The sequence below is a fragment of the Pristis pectinata genome, chromosome 1 (assembly GCF_009764475.1).
Source record: "Pristis pectinata isolate sPriPec2 chromosome 1, sPriPec2.1.pri, whole genome shotgun sequence".
NCBI lineage: Eukaryota > Metazoa > Chordata > Chondrichthyes > Rhinopristiformes > Pristidae > Pristis > Pristis pectinata.
The window spans coordinates 117,892,803-117,907,141 of record NC_067405.1 but is presented as its reverse complement, the minus strand read 5'-3'; the positions used below and the strand labels follow the sequence as shown (position 1 = coordinate 117,907,141).

The window sequence follows — 14,339 nt, the reverse complement described above, 5'->3', positions numbered from 1 at the left end:
CGTGAAGGGGTTGGAGTTTAAGAATGGGGAGGTTTTGTTACAGTTTCTAAGGAGTGTGGATGAGGCTATACCTGGAATACTGTGCACAGTTTTGATCACCTTACCTAAAGAAAACGGTAAAATCGCATTGGAGGCAGTCCAAAGGAGATTCACGGACTAGTTCCTGGGATGGGAGGGTTGTCCTACCAAAAGAGGCTAGGCAGTTTGCATCTGTGTTCCTTCGAGTTTAGAAGAATGAAGGGTAACTTCAAACATAAAAGATCCTAATGGGACTTGATAGTGTAGATGTTGAGGTGTTTTCACTAGTGGGAGAGACACAAACCGGGGACATAGTCACAAAATAAGGGGCCTCTCACTTAAAACAGGTGTTTTGAAATTTGATCTCTCAGCAGGTGGTGAATCTCTGGAATTCTCTGTACCTGGGGGTGGTGGAGGCCAGATCATTAGAAGTATTTAAAGTGAAGAGAGATAAATATTTAAAAGTTTGAGGGTTGTGGGCAACTGGCCCAAAAGAGGAATTGAGGCCAGTATAGATCACCATATTGAATGGTGGGGCAGGCTTGAGGGTCCTTGTGGCCTACTCCTGCTCCTTTTTTCTTGAGCTCCAGACCCCCATCAACCTTTGACTGGGGAAAAAAAATTAGTCTCCTTGTACTACAAATGTTTCCATCAATTCAAATCAATGCCCCATGGCCTTTGACCTCTCTGCTAAGGGAAGTAGGATCTTCCTATTCACCTTTTCCAGGCCCCACATAATTCTATACACCTCATTTGAGTCTCCCCTTGGCCTCCTTTGTTCCAAAAGAGACAACTTTGCTTATCAAGTCTTTCCAAACTGTTAAAGTTTTCCAATCCTGACAACATCCTGGCAAATCTTCTTCATACCCTCTTCAGTGCAATGACACCTTTCATGTATTGTGATAAGAACTATACGTAGTACTCAAACTGTGGCCCAAAAGTATTGGATACAGTTCAAGCATAACTCCCCGGTCTTGTATTTTATGCAGCAGCTAATAGAGGAAAGCATCCTGCATGCCCTTTCCATGTCCTCATTCACCTGTCTTGCTCCCTTTTAAGGATCTATAAATATATACTCCATGGTACCTTGGTTCCTCCATACCAATCATTATCTACCACTTATTGTATATTCTTTTATCATGATGTGCCTCTCCAAATGCATTAATTCTCACTTTTCTGCCCAACTGACTTGACCATTGATATCCCCCTGCTCACTCTCAACTGATATTTGTATCATTACAAATACTTATCTCATGCCCCCTCCCTCTCCCTATATTTCAGTCTAAGTCATTGATATATGTTACAGAAAGCAAGAACTGAAGCAATGGGCTGTGTGGAACACCACTGGCAAAGCCATCCAGTCACAAAAACAACCTTTATCTGTTGCTTCCCGCCATTGAGCCAGTTTTAGATCCAATTTGTCTCTCTCCCTCAAATCTCCTGGGATTTTATATTTCTGACCACCTTGCATGAGGAACATTGCTAAAAATCTTGCTAAAATCAAAGTGATCAAATTCAATCCTACTGTTCTCATTGACGACCTCACAAAATTCAGTCAGGTTGGTAAGACCATGACCTTCCCTTAACAAGTCTATGCAAACTATCCCTGATTAAACTGTGCCTTTCTAAGTGAAGGTTAGAATGCAATTGAATAATTTTGCCACCACCAAATTTAAACTGTAATTACTTGGTTTATCCCCTTTTTAAACTATGGTACAACATCAGCATTTCTCCAACCCTCTGGCACCAATCCTGTAGTAAGGAATATACTGCAGAACAGTATAGTGCAAGTACAGGCCCTTCAGCCCACTATGTCTGTGTCAAACACAATGCTAAATTAAATTAAGTGTCTTTTGTCTGCACATGATCCTTATCCCTCCATTCCCTGCCTGTTCATGTGCCTGTCTAAAAGCCTCTTAAACACCACTATCATATCTGCTTCCACCACTTCCCCTGGCAGCCCATTCCAGTCACCTACCACTCTGTGTAAAAAAAAAATAACTTCCCCTCATCTATGCCTTTCATAATTTTACATGTATTTCTGCTGAGTGTTTCCACCATTTTCTTGTTGAGTTAGATCTTCAGCAGCTGCAGCGTGTCACATTTGAGTTTCCCATGGCTTCCACTTGCCACACATCAACTCTTAAGTATCCAAAGTCCTATTACCTCACAAGCATTGTGACCATCTATTTTCCAGGAACTTGCTATCTTTGCCCAGCAATCATTTCTGTCCCACCTTTAATTCCCCTCAAGTGAGATACAGGCTGGGATCTAATCCGGGGGTTCTGGGAGTGGGGGGGGGGGGGGGGGGGAGCGGTTAGTTATATACATAGTAACAGATCCCTAAGAGTGCGTTACAGGCTGGGATCTAATCCATTGGTTCAAGGGGTTTCTATTTAGAATAACAGATACCCAGGAGTGAGTTACAGGCTGGGACCTAATCCATGCGTTCGGAAGGAGTGAAAAATTTGTTATGAACCTTCTGCGAATGAAATATAGCTAATTATCCAATGAAAGTAAGGTCAGCAGCTGCTTGTTAATATTTGAACTAAATAACTTCTTTATTTTAAACGTGAAACAGTTCCAACAAAGCAGAGACTGTTACAGTCTGTGTACAATGTGCGAGAATGAGCTGTAGCTTGGTATTTTCATGTTATGCTGTTTAAACACACTGTCATCAAATGATTCTCAACTCCAGACAGTAAACAGTTGCCTGCCTATCTATAGCCATTACCCAGATTCCTACTTATGTGTTTGTGTAAAGGATGGATGCAGCCGCAGCAAAGAAGTGATCCCTAGTCAGAGGTTGGAACAAACCGTGGTAGGCACAATTCTCAAACTACCCTGTAAACACAACTTCTTGCTAGCATGTAAAATTAGACTTGCTTCTGTTTTTATACCCTATGATAGAACTGTACAAGTACTTCACAAAATATGTGGGTCCATGGTCAGAAAGATTTCTGAGAAATGAGCTTATGATTACAAAAATTCAGAAATCTGACATAACAGTGATTATTTCCAGAATTATTTTAAACCTATTAAATTGGTTAGATTTAATGTTACCTAATTTGCTCTCAAAATATTTTGAAAGTTGAATGCCGAATGATATATTTTAATGTTTGTGAGGATACTGCAATTTTGAACCAGTACTTCAATCCTTCAGAAGGATGGAAATTAGAGGTTTTGTCAGTCATCTTGAAGGCCAGGAAAAGACTAGATAGTCCCAGCTGTGACCAATTCTATCCTGGATTTCCTGATCTTTCCTGATACAGCAGGAGTGGTACTGTATGTTTAATGCTGTTCGGGAATTTCTGTTCGAAGTCTGAGTGAGTACTAGTTGAGAGTGTATTGGCTGAGGTGTTCCTCAAAGACTAATTGCTTACTGATCCTCACAGTTAGCGGGTACTTGTTTAATAGCCAATTGGGCAAGATATTAGGTGATAGCAGATGTCCATTGTTTCAAATACTAATAAGAAGTTAAGGCCTTTGTGGGGGGAATTGGTTTGGCAAAGATACATTCAGGCATCAATGGCAGGCTTAAAATGTGGAACTGTTATTGAAATGTTGAACAATCCAGCTGCAAGTCGTGCTTTTTAGTTCACACAGCTAGTTACTAAAAAATCATAGATTCCAGGGATACCACTTGGAACAACTTAAGTAATGAATTACATGAATGCCTTCATCACTTATAAAGAAAATTTTTTAAAAATTACATTTTCCATGTTATCCTTTGTCAAACATTAGTAATTGTGAAGTTTTACTGCTTTTTGACTGTAAAACTTTAAATTTTTTCTGTTTAATTGTTAGCACTATTGAAACAATTAACTATCAGGTGTCTATGTTCCAGCCCTCCTATTTTTCCTAGGCAATTCCTCAGTGTCCAAGGTGACTTGCCTCCACCAAAGTTTTGTAGGTTCTGAGCTATCTTCAGAATCTACCACATGTGGGGCCGGAGGTATTTAATGAGTCAGGTGGATGGATGGTATCAGAGATGAAGCATTCATCATTTTGTTGGCCATTTTGCTGCCAACAAAAGAGGCCTGAAGATCCCAGAGCCATCCTGGATGCTTCTCCATGGGCAATCATGGGTGAGGTATTCCCCAAATCAGTGAGCATCTTTCAAGGAGGATTTGGGAGCATCCTTGGTGTTTCCTCTGCCCACTTAATCTCTTCATGGTTGAACTTGGAGTAATGTGTCTGCTCTGGGGGGTCTGGTGTTGGGCACATGAACAATGTGGCCCTCCATCGCTTCTGACAGAGTGTAATTAGAGCCTCTATGCCGGGGATGTTGGCCTGGAAAAGGGTATTAGTTCACATGTTCTCTCAGTGGATTTGTAGGACTTTACCAGTGACCCTCCAGTACTTTGAGGTGTTTGTTGTAAGTATTCAGTGTCTTTGAATCATATAGGAGAGGGGGGAATTACTCTGCCAGACATTTTGTGATCAAAATTTGACCACTGAGAGCTGGCACCTGAGATCTGGATGGTAATCCAAGTTTTCCAAGGTTTCATGCACCTATGTTATCAAAGAGCAGTGTTGTATAACAGGGGTAGGTTTCCAGTGCAGTTGGGAGTGTAGCAAGACTGTGTCATCACTCCCTCTTTCTCATTGCAGTATTGTACTTCACCTCCAATAAGCCTTCTACTATAGTGGAGCTAATCTACATGGTGATTGGAAACTGTTTTACCTTTGTTGCCTCCACTCCAAAACCAAGGTCAGCCTGACCTCTGTCATTGAGCTGCAGTGTGCAGGCGATACTTGCCTATGTGCACATTTAGATACCAGGCTTCGTTATCCATGACTCACTCACTGAACTGTACAGATAATGGGCTCTAGAACTGTACAGATATTCTACCAATATAGATGGATAAGACAAAGACTGCAGAAAGTAAAAAAAAAAGTGATGGAAAATATATTCTTAATAGGCACGAATAGATGACTTATAGACTGCACATGAAATCGAGAGTCAAAGAGTCATCTATGCCAAGATATGAAAGACTAAACTATGAAAATGGGAAAGGAAGTACACCAATTTTCTGCAGGTCTTGTTGCAGTCTAGGCAATGTTAAAACTAGTTGCAAAGTTGTGCCTTGGCTATTTTTTAAATTGTGGATTAAATGCTATAAGAGAGATGGGTTGGTTTGCTGGAAAGAGGGGGAATGCAGCAAGATGGAAGTATGATGGAGAGTTGGACTGAAAGGAATAAGGTGGAAGTACTTGGGGCAAAAGGAAAGTGTCATTTGTATTGGAGAGAAACTTGCACAGCAGCTGAAGAAGGTTTAAGGTCCTCCCTTGGTATCTGAGGACTATATGAGTTGCAAGTTTTGCTCCGGTGACATTGGAAAGAAAATAGTGTTTAGTGTGCCTGCTTTCCTTGCCTGCACATGAACTAACTCAGCAAATCTGTAAAAAGTCACTTAAGCTCTGGACCAAGTTAAGCTTGGAAAGTCACATTTATTTGCTCTAATCTGACAGTTTTCTTTCCTGAAGATATTTAATGCTTAGATTTGAACCCAGGGCTTGTGGTAGCATTTTGATTAAGTTAGTAAACAATCAGCCAGAGTCCCAGATCATTGATCTCAAGATAGAGTTTGAATCCCCACCAGTGCAGCTAGAGAATTTAAGTAATTAAATAAATCCTGAAATAATAAAAATTGCCATTAATAATGAGTAACCATGAAAACTCATCTGTGTTTCACCAGTCTTCTTCAGGAAAGAAATCTTACTCAGTTTAGCTGCATGTGACTCTAGAACCATCAATGTGTTAACTCCTAACTAATCAGGTACAGATAGGGATGGACAGTAAATCCACAATTAATTTTTAAAGCATGGGTGCCAGCCACTGTTGCTAAGTGGCAGTTAAAAGCTTAGCATCAGTGGTTGACCACCAGCACTCAACATTACAACTGAGGTAGATCCCATAACATATATGTATAGCTCATGACATTGGAACATTTTGCCTCCCTCTAGCCCAGTAGTTTCCAAGGCCAACTGCAGATGTAATGTTGTTGGATTTCAAGTAGCCCAGTTACGCCAGGTCTACTTACTAAACAATCACGTATAGTGACCTTCAAATTCAGGAGAACCCCTGTCAAAATAAAATAATGATAATTATTAAGTGCAGAAGGAAAGTGATCCAAGTAAGAATCAAAATAAACTGATAAAGAGTTCAACTAATGTTTCTCAATGTATTTGAGAAATCATTTGCTGGTCATTTATGGAAAGATTTTTTTTTATTACATCTGTTACTGGCTTTGCAGAGAAGTGTTTGCATATGTTTTGATTTTAGAATAGATTTATACTGGAAGTTATGTGATGTAATGTAACAGTAATAGAAATGAAGCTACCTCAACAGCCTCAGCTGTATTATTGCCATGTAAAGAGGGTTTTTCAGGATCTCAGTGCAAACGTTTGAAATGTCATGAGGAATCCAGAAATCCTGAGTGCTGACAGCCAATCTAAAGCCTTAACACATACACTTCAGAAAATTACTACTTAAGTCTATTTCTAGGAATTAAACAGCAGGCAATATTTTCTAATTAATGTAAAGATGAATGTATATTCTTGCACCAATGTACATACCAACTTTTAATGCAATCACATTGTCAGTTCAGTTTTATTCATTAAGTTTTGCTGATCTTTCTGAACACTAGTGTACAAATTTATCCATTTAATGGGCATTTTTTCATTGTTTAAATTTATGATTGTTTTCCAGGTCAAATCTTACTTCAGAATTCATGAGTGAGGTATGTTTTCTGTCATTGAAAACATCTTACAGCATCTGCTCTATAAATTAAGCATAAGAGCTCACTTGTTCTATGTCCAACAAAAACAGCTAATTTGGATTTGGGTGTTATTTGTGAGGGTTCAGTGAAAGTAAAGAGATGATGAAGACTGTATCAACAAAGCTAATAATGTCCTGGGATATGTCCCAAAGCCATTTTTCTTTATATTTATACAGGATGGTCTCACAATATTTACCTGTACAAGTCAAAACCAAGCTATTCTGACTTGTAAAGATCATTAGTAATACATTTGGAATTTGTGTGCACTTTTAAGCATGCTACTTTCAAAAGAACATTGGTTGGTGTTGGAGCATTTCCAATAGAGGGGGAAAGAGTCTGTGAACAGGATGTAGATCCAAGATATAAAGTAAAACTGTGATAAACTTGCTTTTGTTCAGAAAAAAAGTTGTTCTTTCAGATTATCATGAACAAGAATAGGAATGTTCTGCCTTGGTACTTCTGTTCTGGTGCCTTGTTAGCCACTTTAATCTTTACACTCTGCTCAAACCCCTTTATTGGCTGTGCTTCCTAATCCTTTGGCAGTATCCTTGCTAAAATATTCTCCTGAATTGAGCTTGATAGCAAACAACTCCTTGAACTTGGCAATTTAAACTTCCAGCTAAATTTCCTTTATCCCTTTCCCCTGAATTTTCTGAACTTTGTCATTATAAATACACTCTTGCCCTGACCTCAGAAACTTGGAGGTTTCTGGCATGTGTCCACATTTGCCTTTCTCCGATCGTTTTCTGTGCATGGAAGAAAATGCTGCTCAATGCCCCAAGGTTCTACCCTTGCCCCCCCCCACGCCCACTCCTTGTGTTTCCTAATCAAAATTCCTGTCACATGGTAACATTATCCATAGCCAGAGTCAGCTTCCACAAATATAATTAAGAATCTGACAGACAGCCAAGTCACACCCACTGGTTTAGCCGCCTGTCAAAATACCACCGAAGCCAGATCTTGCTGAGTTTTGCTGATGGTTCCAACTGTTTGAGCAGCCTTAAGCCTTGGATTTGAGAGGGAATGTGTGAAAGTCTAGGACATACTATGACAGATAACATTGTTCCCATACAAAGATATGAATTAGGTACTGAAGTAGATCACTCTGACTCTCAAGCCTGTTCTGCCATTTAACAAGATCATGGCTGATTTGATTGTAACCTCAACTCCACATTCCTGAGTACCAGTGGTAACCTTTTACCCCCTTGCTTCTCAAGAATTGATCTATCTTTGCCACAAAATATGTTTGAAGACTGTTCTTCAACTGCCCATTGAGGATAAGAGGTCCAAAGAATGGCAAACCTCTCTGACTTAAATGGGCCACTCCTTATTCATTAACAGCAACAGATAATTCTAGATTTTCCCACAAGAGGAATAATCCTTTTCACATCCACACATCAAGACCCCACAAGATCTTGTATGTTTCAATAAAGTCACTGCTCACTCTCCCAAATTCCAGTGGAATCAAGCCAAGTCCATTAAACCTTTCTTCATAAGATAGCCAATCCATTCCAGGAATTAGTCTAATAAACCTTGTCAAAACTGCATTAATATCCCTTCATAAATAGGGAAGACCAATACAGTACACACTGCTCCAGTACAGTGGATTCTGTCAGTGCCCTGGGTCACAGAGCCCAGTCTTGCTGGGACTCCCCAACATTATGCTGGGGAATTGTCACTTGGATCTTGTACCAAGTCAGGAAATGAGGCCCCATTGATTTCAGTCTGGTTTGTAGATCTGTGAATTAGGAATCAAGAGGTCTGAGCTATTTCTAATTATTTTGCTTTAGTTTATTTTTCTTAATTATTTATGTTTTTAATTAATTATTTTTTCCCTAATTGATTTTATTTATTTACTTCATTTTAATGATTTCTAAGTGTCTAACACCAGAGATGTTTTAAAAACTATTAGAGTGGACGAGACGACCTCACCACTGGACTCCAGGCTGTGGAGGGCCAGTGAATGTTTGGGTATCGTTCATGGAGATTTCCAGCAGTGCTTTCAGTCCAGCATTATCCTGCCCAATGTTTCTAAATTCAAGTATAGAAAAATATTTCCAACCAAATAAGATAGTTAACATTAAAGTTGAAAACATATATTTAAAAGGGAGCTGAAAATAAAAACATTCAAATTAACTCAATTAAGAAATCTAAAAATGGTAGCAGCTACCTTGATCCCTTGCAATTCTCCATTATTGAAATGAGTGGAAGTGCTCCATGGCAGGTGGCTAATGGAAGGTTTGGCAGCTCTGCTTTCATGTATGTGAACCTTGAACCTCCTGACACTGACAGTGGGGGAGAGGAAATACAGGCATTTCTCTGCAAAATCCATCCCAAGGCCTGGATGCATTTGGTAAAAATTTTCTTGTCTTTTTGGAAAGGCAGTGACAAGGAGGAACTTTGCACAACCTCACAACAACATTAAGTGGATTGGATAAATTTGTTAATCAGATTTCACAAGGCCCAGGTTAAGAATGACCTAGGCTAATGTTTTCAGTTCTGCAATTTTGTTTTTGTTGCATTAGGAAGCATTTGTCAGTGAAAACTTAGCCACTATTGGAAGGTTTGAGCTCTTGACTTCTGAATGTCAAGTTATCAAAGAAACAGGTAACATTGTTTTCTTCATTGCATAGCTGCAAGAGTAATGTCATTGATCAGAGGGTTAATTTGATGCATGCTTTGGATTGTAACGAGAAGCTATTGAATCCTAGCTAGAAAGTGTTATGATTTTATTTGTCCTGTTTCGTTTTGTTTTGTGTATTCTTTACCTGATGTGCTTATGCATTTAATTTTGTCTTCTGTTTATGTTTACAATTTATTTTCTTTTTATCATTTCACATTTAAATCATCTTCTATTATTATTTCTATGAATTTTTTCTTTAAAAATATGATACGCCAATAAGGAAGCTGATGTTGGGCAAACTGACCTTTATCTTTTGAGCACCAGCTCTCTGAATCTCTCTCTTTCTTCTCTCATTGAATGTGAAGTCGCCTCTAAACATAAAACCATCATGTTCACAACTGTTAATGGTTTCATCTTCTGTGGAGGATCCCCACCAAACCCCCACCCTGCTACTTACTCTTCACCCAAAATCATTCAGTCATGCACAGGCTCTTTCTATCTTCTATTGATCCAGAAACGCGGCTGTCCTTATTGATCCATTGATTCAGCCTTTTCTTTCTGCACAGAGTCTATATCTTCCTTTCTCAGCTCTTCTTTTCACTCTTTATCAAGTCTCTTCCTGGTTTTATTACCATTCCTTTAATGCCTTCTGCTGCTAAATTTTCAGTTTCTTGAAATGGTCCTTGAACACCATCTACCCTCAGGTTTGCCTCTGGCCTAAGTAGTCATTAGCCACCATCCACATCTACCTGGTTGAACTTATTCTCACCTTGAACGAGTTTGCCATTGACCCCACTCACTTCTTACAAAAAACACGATTGCTATGCCAACACGTGGCAATGAATGGCTTTCATAAATATTCGAACATCTTTGTTCCTGCCCTCCTCAGCTTCCATCTTTCATCCCTTCGAGCAGTGTATTACTGATAGGAAACTACAGACTGGATAGCCTAACATCACTAGGGGGAAAATACAAGAGGCAATTTAAAGGACACTTGCAAAATATCAACTGGATTAGACATAGTCAACATGGATTTCTGGAAGGGAAATTGTGTTTGACAATCTCCTGGAACATTTTAAGGATGTAGCTGGTGGAATAGGAAAAGGAGAGCCACTGGGAATGGTGTACCTGGATTTTGCAAAAGCCTTTGATAAAATCCCACAGGAAAGATTAGTGTGTAAAGTTAAAGTCAAGTTTATTGTCATAGGCACAAGTACGTGTATGCCCAGATGCAATGAAAAATTTACTTGCAGCAGCATCACAGGCACAGCATCATATAAGCAGCATTCACAAGAAAAACATAAATTAAACATAAGTTATACACAAATTTTACAAGAAAAAAACACAATTAGAGCAAAAACAAAGTCCATTTTAGTGCAAAGTGATCCGAGTACATGGGATTGGGATTAATGTAATGGCATGAATTGAAATTTTTTTGGCAGACAGGAAACAAAAATTGGGAATAAATGGGTCTTTTTCAGGGTAATGGGTAATATAGTGATTAGTGTTTGGGGCTCAGCTATTCATATTAACAGTTTGAATGAGGAAACTGAATAATATTTCTAAATTGGCTGACAACACTAAACAGATGGGAATGTAAATTGTGAGGAAGATGCAAAGAGGCTTCAACGGTGACTTAGAATGAGCAGGTAGGCAAAGACATGGCAAATGTATTGCATTTTGGTAGGAAAACAGAAAGGCAGTGAATTATTTAAATGCCATTAGACTGGAAAGTGATGTACAAAGAGACTTGAGTGTTTTTATATACCAATTATTGAAAGCAAACATGCGTTTAAGGAGGAAATTATTTGTTAGTCTTCATGGCAAGATAATTTGAGTACAGAAGTAAGGATTTCTTGCTATAATTATACAATTTAGTGTGAACACACTTTGAGTATTTTATGCAGTTTTGGCCTCCTCACATGAGGGAGTGCAGCAACGGTTCACAGACTGATTCCTGTGAAAGCAGACCTACTGTATGAGGAGAAATTAGTTCAACTGGGTTTGCATGCACCAGAGTTTAGAAGAGAAAAGACCTGATTGAAACTTACATAAAATCTGACAGGGCTAGACAGAGTGTTGGAAGGATGTTTCCTTGGCCGGGGTGTTTACAATGAGGGGTCATCATCTCGGGTTACAGGAAAAGAGATTTATGATTAAGATGAAGAAACATTTCTTCACACAGAGGATAGTGAACCTGTGGAATTTGCTGCCACAGAGCACAATAGAGGCCAAGTCGCATGATATATTTAAAAAAGGAATAGGTAAATTTCTGCATGCAAGGGACATGAGTGTGTTAGTAAGATGGATTATCAGCACAGTCATATAGTGTAGCTGAGCAGCCTTGATGGGCTAAATGGCCTACTCCTGCTCTTATCTTCTATATTACTTACCCCAAACCAGGAAAATCTCATCAAATTTGTCTTGGTCCAGCTCCAATTCTTCCCTCCTTCAATTTATCAAAAGTGGAAATCCTTCTGAGATTAGCTTATGTCATTTATTAATCTTAAAGACTACTGACTTGCACAGTTCTCTTGACTATACATCATCTTATCCTGTTCCTTCAGGTATTCAACTGCATTCTCTGCTCGTCTGTTCCATTGAATCTGGTATGACTCCTCCTCCTCCTCAGATCTACTCCATCACACTTCACATTCAGCAGATCATTTTCACTACCTCCAGCAAGATGCTGCATCCAAACACAACCTCACCTCCACTCTCACCATTCTGAAGGGGCAGTTTCCTTCATGACACCATGATCCTTCTCATGCGGGCACAGGAGATGCAAGGTCTGCTTTGTAGCCAACGTTCCTCTCAGATGAAAATATGTTCCCCAGATTTAGTGTTGCATGTTTGCTGTTCATGTTGCTATCTCCTCTGTATTGATATATATTGGAAGACTGTTTTATGGTTAACCTCTGAACAGTTCACAAGTACTATACTGGGCATCTGGTCTTCACGCAGTTTCTGACCTGGGCCTCCTACCAAGTTCCAGTGAAACTCAGCATTAGCTCAAGTAACACCACTTCATCTTTCAAATAGGCACACTACAGCCTTCTAGACAAAGCGGTGAGTTCAGCATTTCACGTGATGAATCTGCTACCATTTGCCTTTCCTATAGACCCATCTCTAGTTCTCTATTCGTCCTTTTACTATCCCCTTTGTCCTGCACGTCAGTATCTTTAGTCATTTCATTTCTCATGCCTCCTACCTTATTACAGACCTCTCCTTTCTCCTGCCCTACACACCCAACCTGGATAAACCCCCACCCCAGGCCACCCTTCCCCAGCTCTGTAATTGCTTAAAACTTGTTATCTCCAACTTCCTCCAGTCTGATGAATGGCATCAATGGGAAACAATGATCATTTTCCTCTCTCTACAAACTTGCCTGATATGCTGACTATTTCGAGTATATTCTGTCTTCTGTTTGCTGGCAATGTACTCTATTTGAAACAACTTTGTACTGTATTTTCCCACCTTGTCTAGATACATTAAGACCAAACCATTCTGCCACTACTCAAGATTTTACTGCTCTTCAACTACACGATACTTCCAGTAAAGTTTTACCACAGACATTTGAAAGCACTCCAGATGCCAAGATGCATAAAACAAATGTGTTACGTGCAAAAGTGAGTCACAAAGAGGAGGTACGATGTCTTAAGATGTTAGTGTTTATTGCGGGGGATTTGTGTGTATTCTTGAACTCGCCATCAAGGAAGATTAATTAAGTACTAAAGACACAGTTAATTGCTGTTTATTTTTATGGCCCATTAATGAAAATCCAATCAGGCCGAATACTTCTTGATCAGCAAGACTGATCCTTTTATCTTTTCAGATAATCTTTTTGGTCTAAGTTGCTTTACATTTAATTCTCGTTTATCATTTCTTCAGGAGAATGGACTAAAAGATTTTAATTTGGCATAAATTTAGAAATTATAGCACAATTTTCTGTGATAGCCTGTATAAAACCTGTCAAACATAAACATGCCTATATAAAATTCTATTTCTCTTATTTAGCCTGAATTGATATTTTATGTATTTTGTGTTATCTAGAACTAATGGAAACAATCAGATCTGTGAGAATGAAAAAATGATTTCCCCCAAATTACTGCACAAATTATAAAGCAATATGTTTTTTTTAAATGACATTGATAAAGGATCAGTGAATATGGATTATAGGTCAAACTCACTCAGTACTCATCTGGAATATGCAGTGGGGAACTGGAAGACAATTCAGCTGTTATTTTTCTCACTCTTGCTGGAGGATGAGTTGAGTAACAGGTCCTTGTGAATGATGACATGCCTCATGTTCGGTACCTCTTGAACCAAAGGCCAAAAAAATAGGTGCTGTTCCATGAGTATTTATCAGGAACAATATCACTCAAAACTTGCAACACAATAGAAGGTTATTTGGCCCATTATGTTTGGACCAGTCACAAAAGAGAGGCCAAACATAATCCCACCTTCCTGTACTTGATCCAAAACTATCAGGTACACACCTCTTTATGTACGCATCCAAGAACATTTTAAATGTGATAAAAGTTTCTGCCCTTCAGTGCCCTCTACCACTCTCTGGGTGAAAAACTATCTCCTTCATATTCCCCTCTAATTTTTCCATCAATTATTTTAAATCTATACTCCCTGGTTTTTGATACCTTTGCTAAGGGGAATAGAGCCTTTCTATTTACTCTGTCTAGTTCCCTGACAGTTTTATACAATGCAACTAAGTTTTCCCTCAGCCTCTTCTGATCCAAAAAAAACCAACCCTAATCTCTCCAAAGATTCCAGTTCTAGCAACATCCTTACAAATCACCTCTGCACCCTCTCCAAGTCAATCACATCTTTCTTGTAACATGCAGACCAGAACTGTATACAACACTCAAGCTATGGCCTGAATAATATTGTATACATTT

The 14,339-nt window shown here is 39.1% G+C and overlaps 1 long non-coding RNA gene across 5 annotated transcripts in view; it reads left to right on the top strand.

Annotated features, from left to right (window-relative positions):
• The window catches only part of LOC127577418 (uncharacterized), a 37,264-nt gene that overhangs the window by 9,280 nt on the left and 13,645 nt on the right, over window positions 1–14,339 (top strand). The window contains exons 2-5 of one of the 5 annotated variants that reach the window (XR_007957376.1): window positions 6,734–6,764; window positions 9,329–9,410; window positions 12,391–12,495; window positions 12,913–13,073. This is a non-coding gene — a long non-coding RNA (uncharacterized LOC127577418). Of the gene's footprint in view, window positions 1–6,733; window positions 6,765–9,328; window positions 9,411–12,352; window positions 12,496–12,912; window positions 13,074–14,339 lie in introns of all 5 variants that reach the window. The other 4 variants (XR_007957375.1, XR_007957377.1, XR_007957374.1 and 1 more) reach the window with 4 other exon arrangements.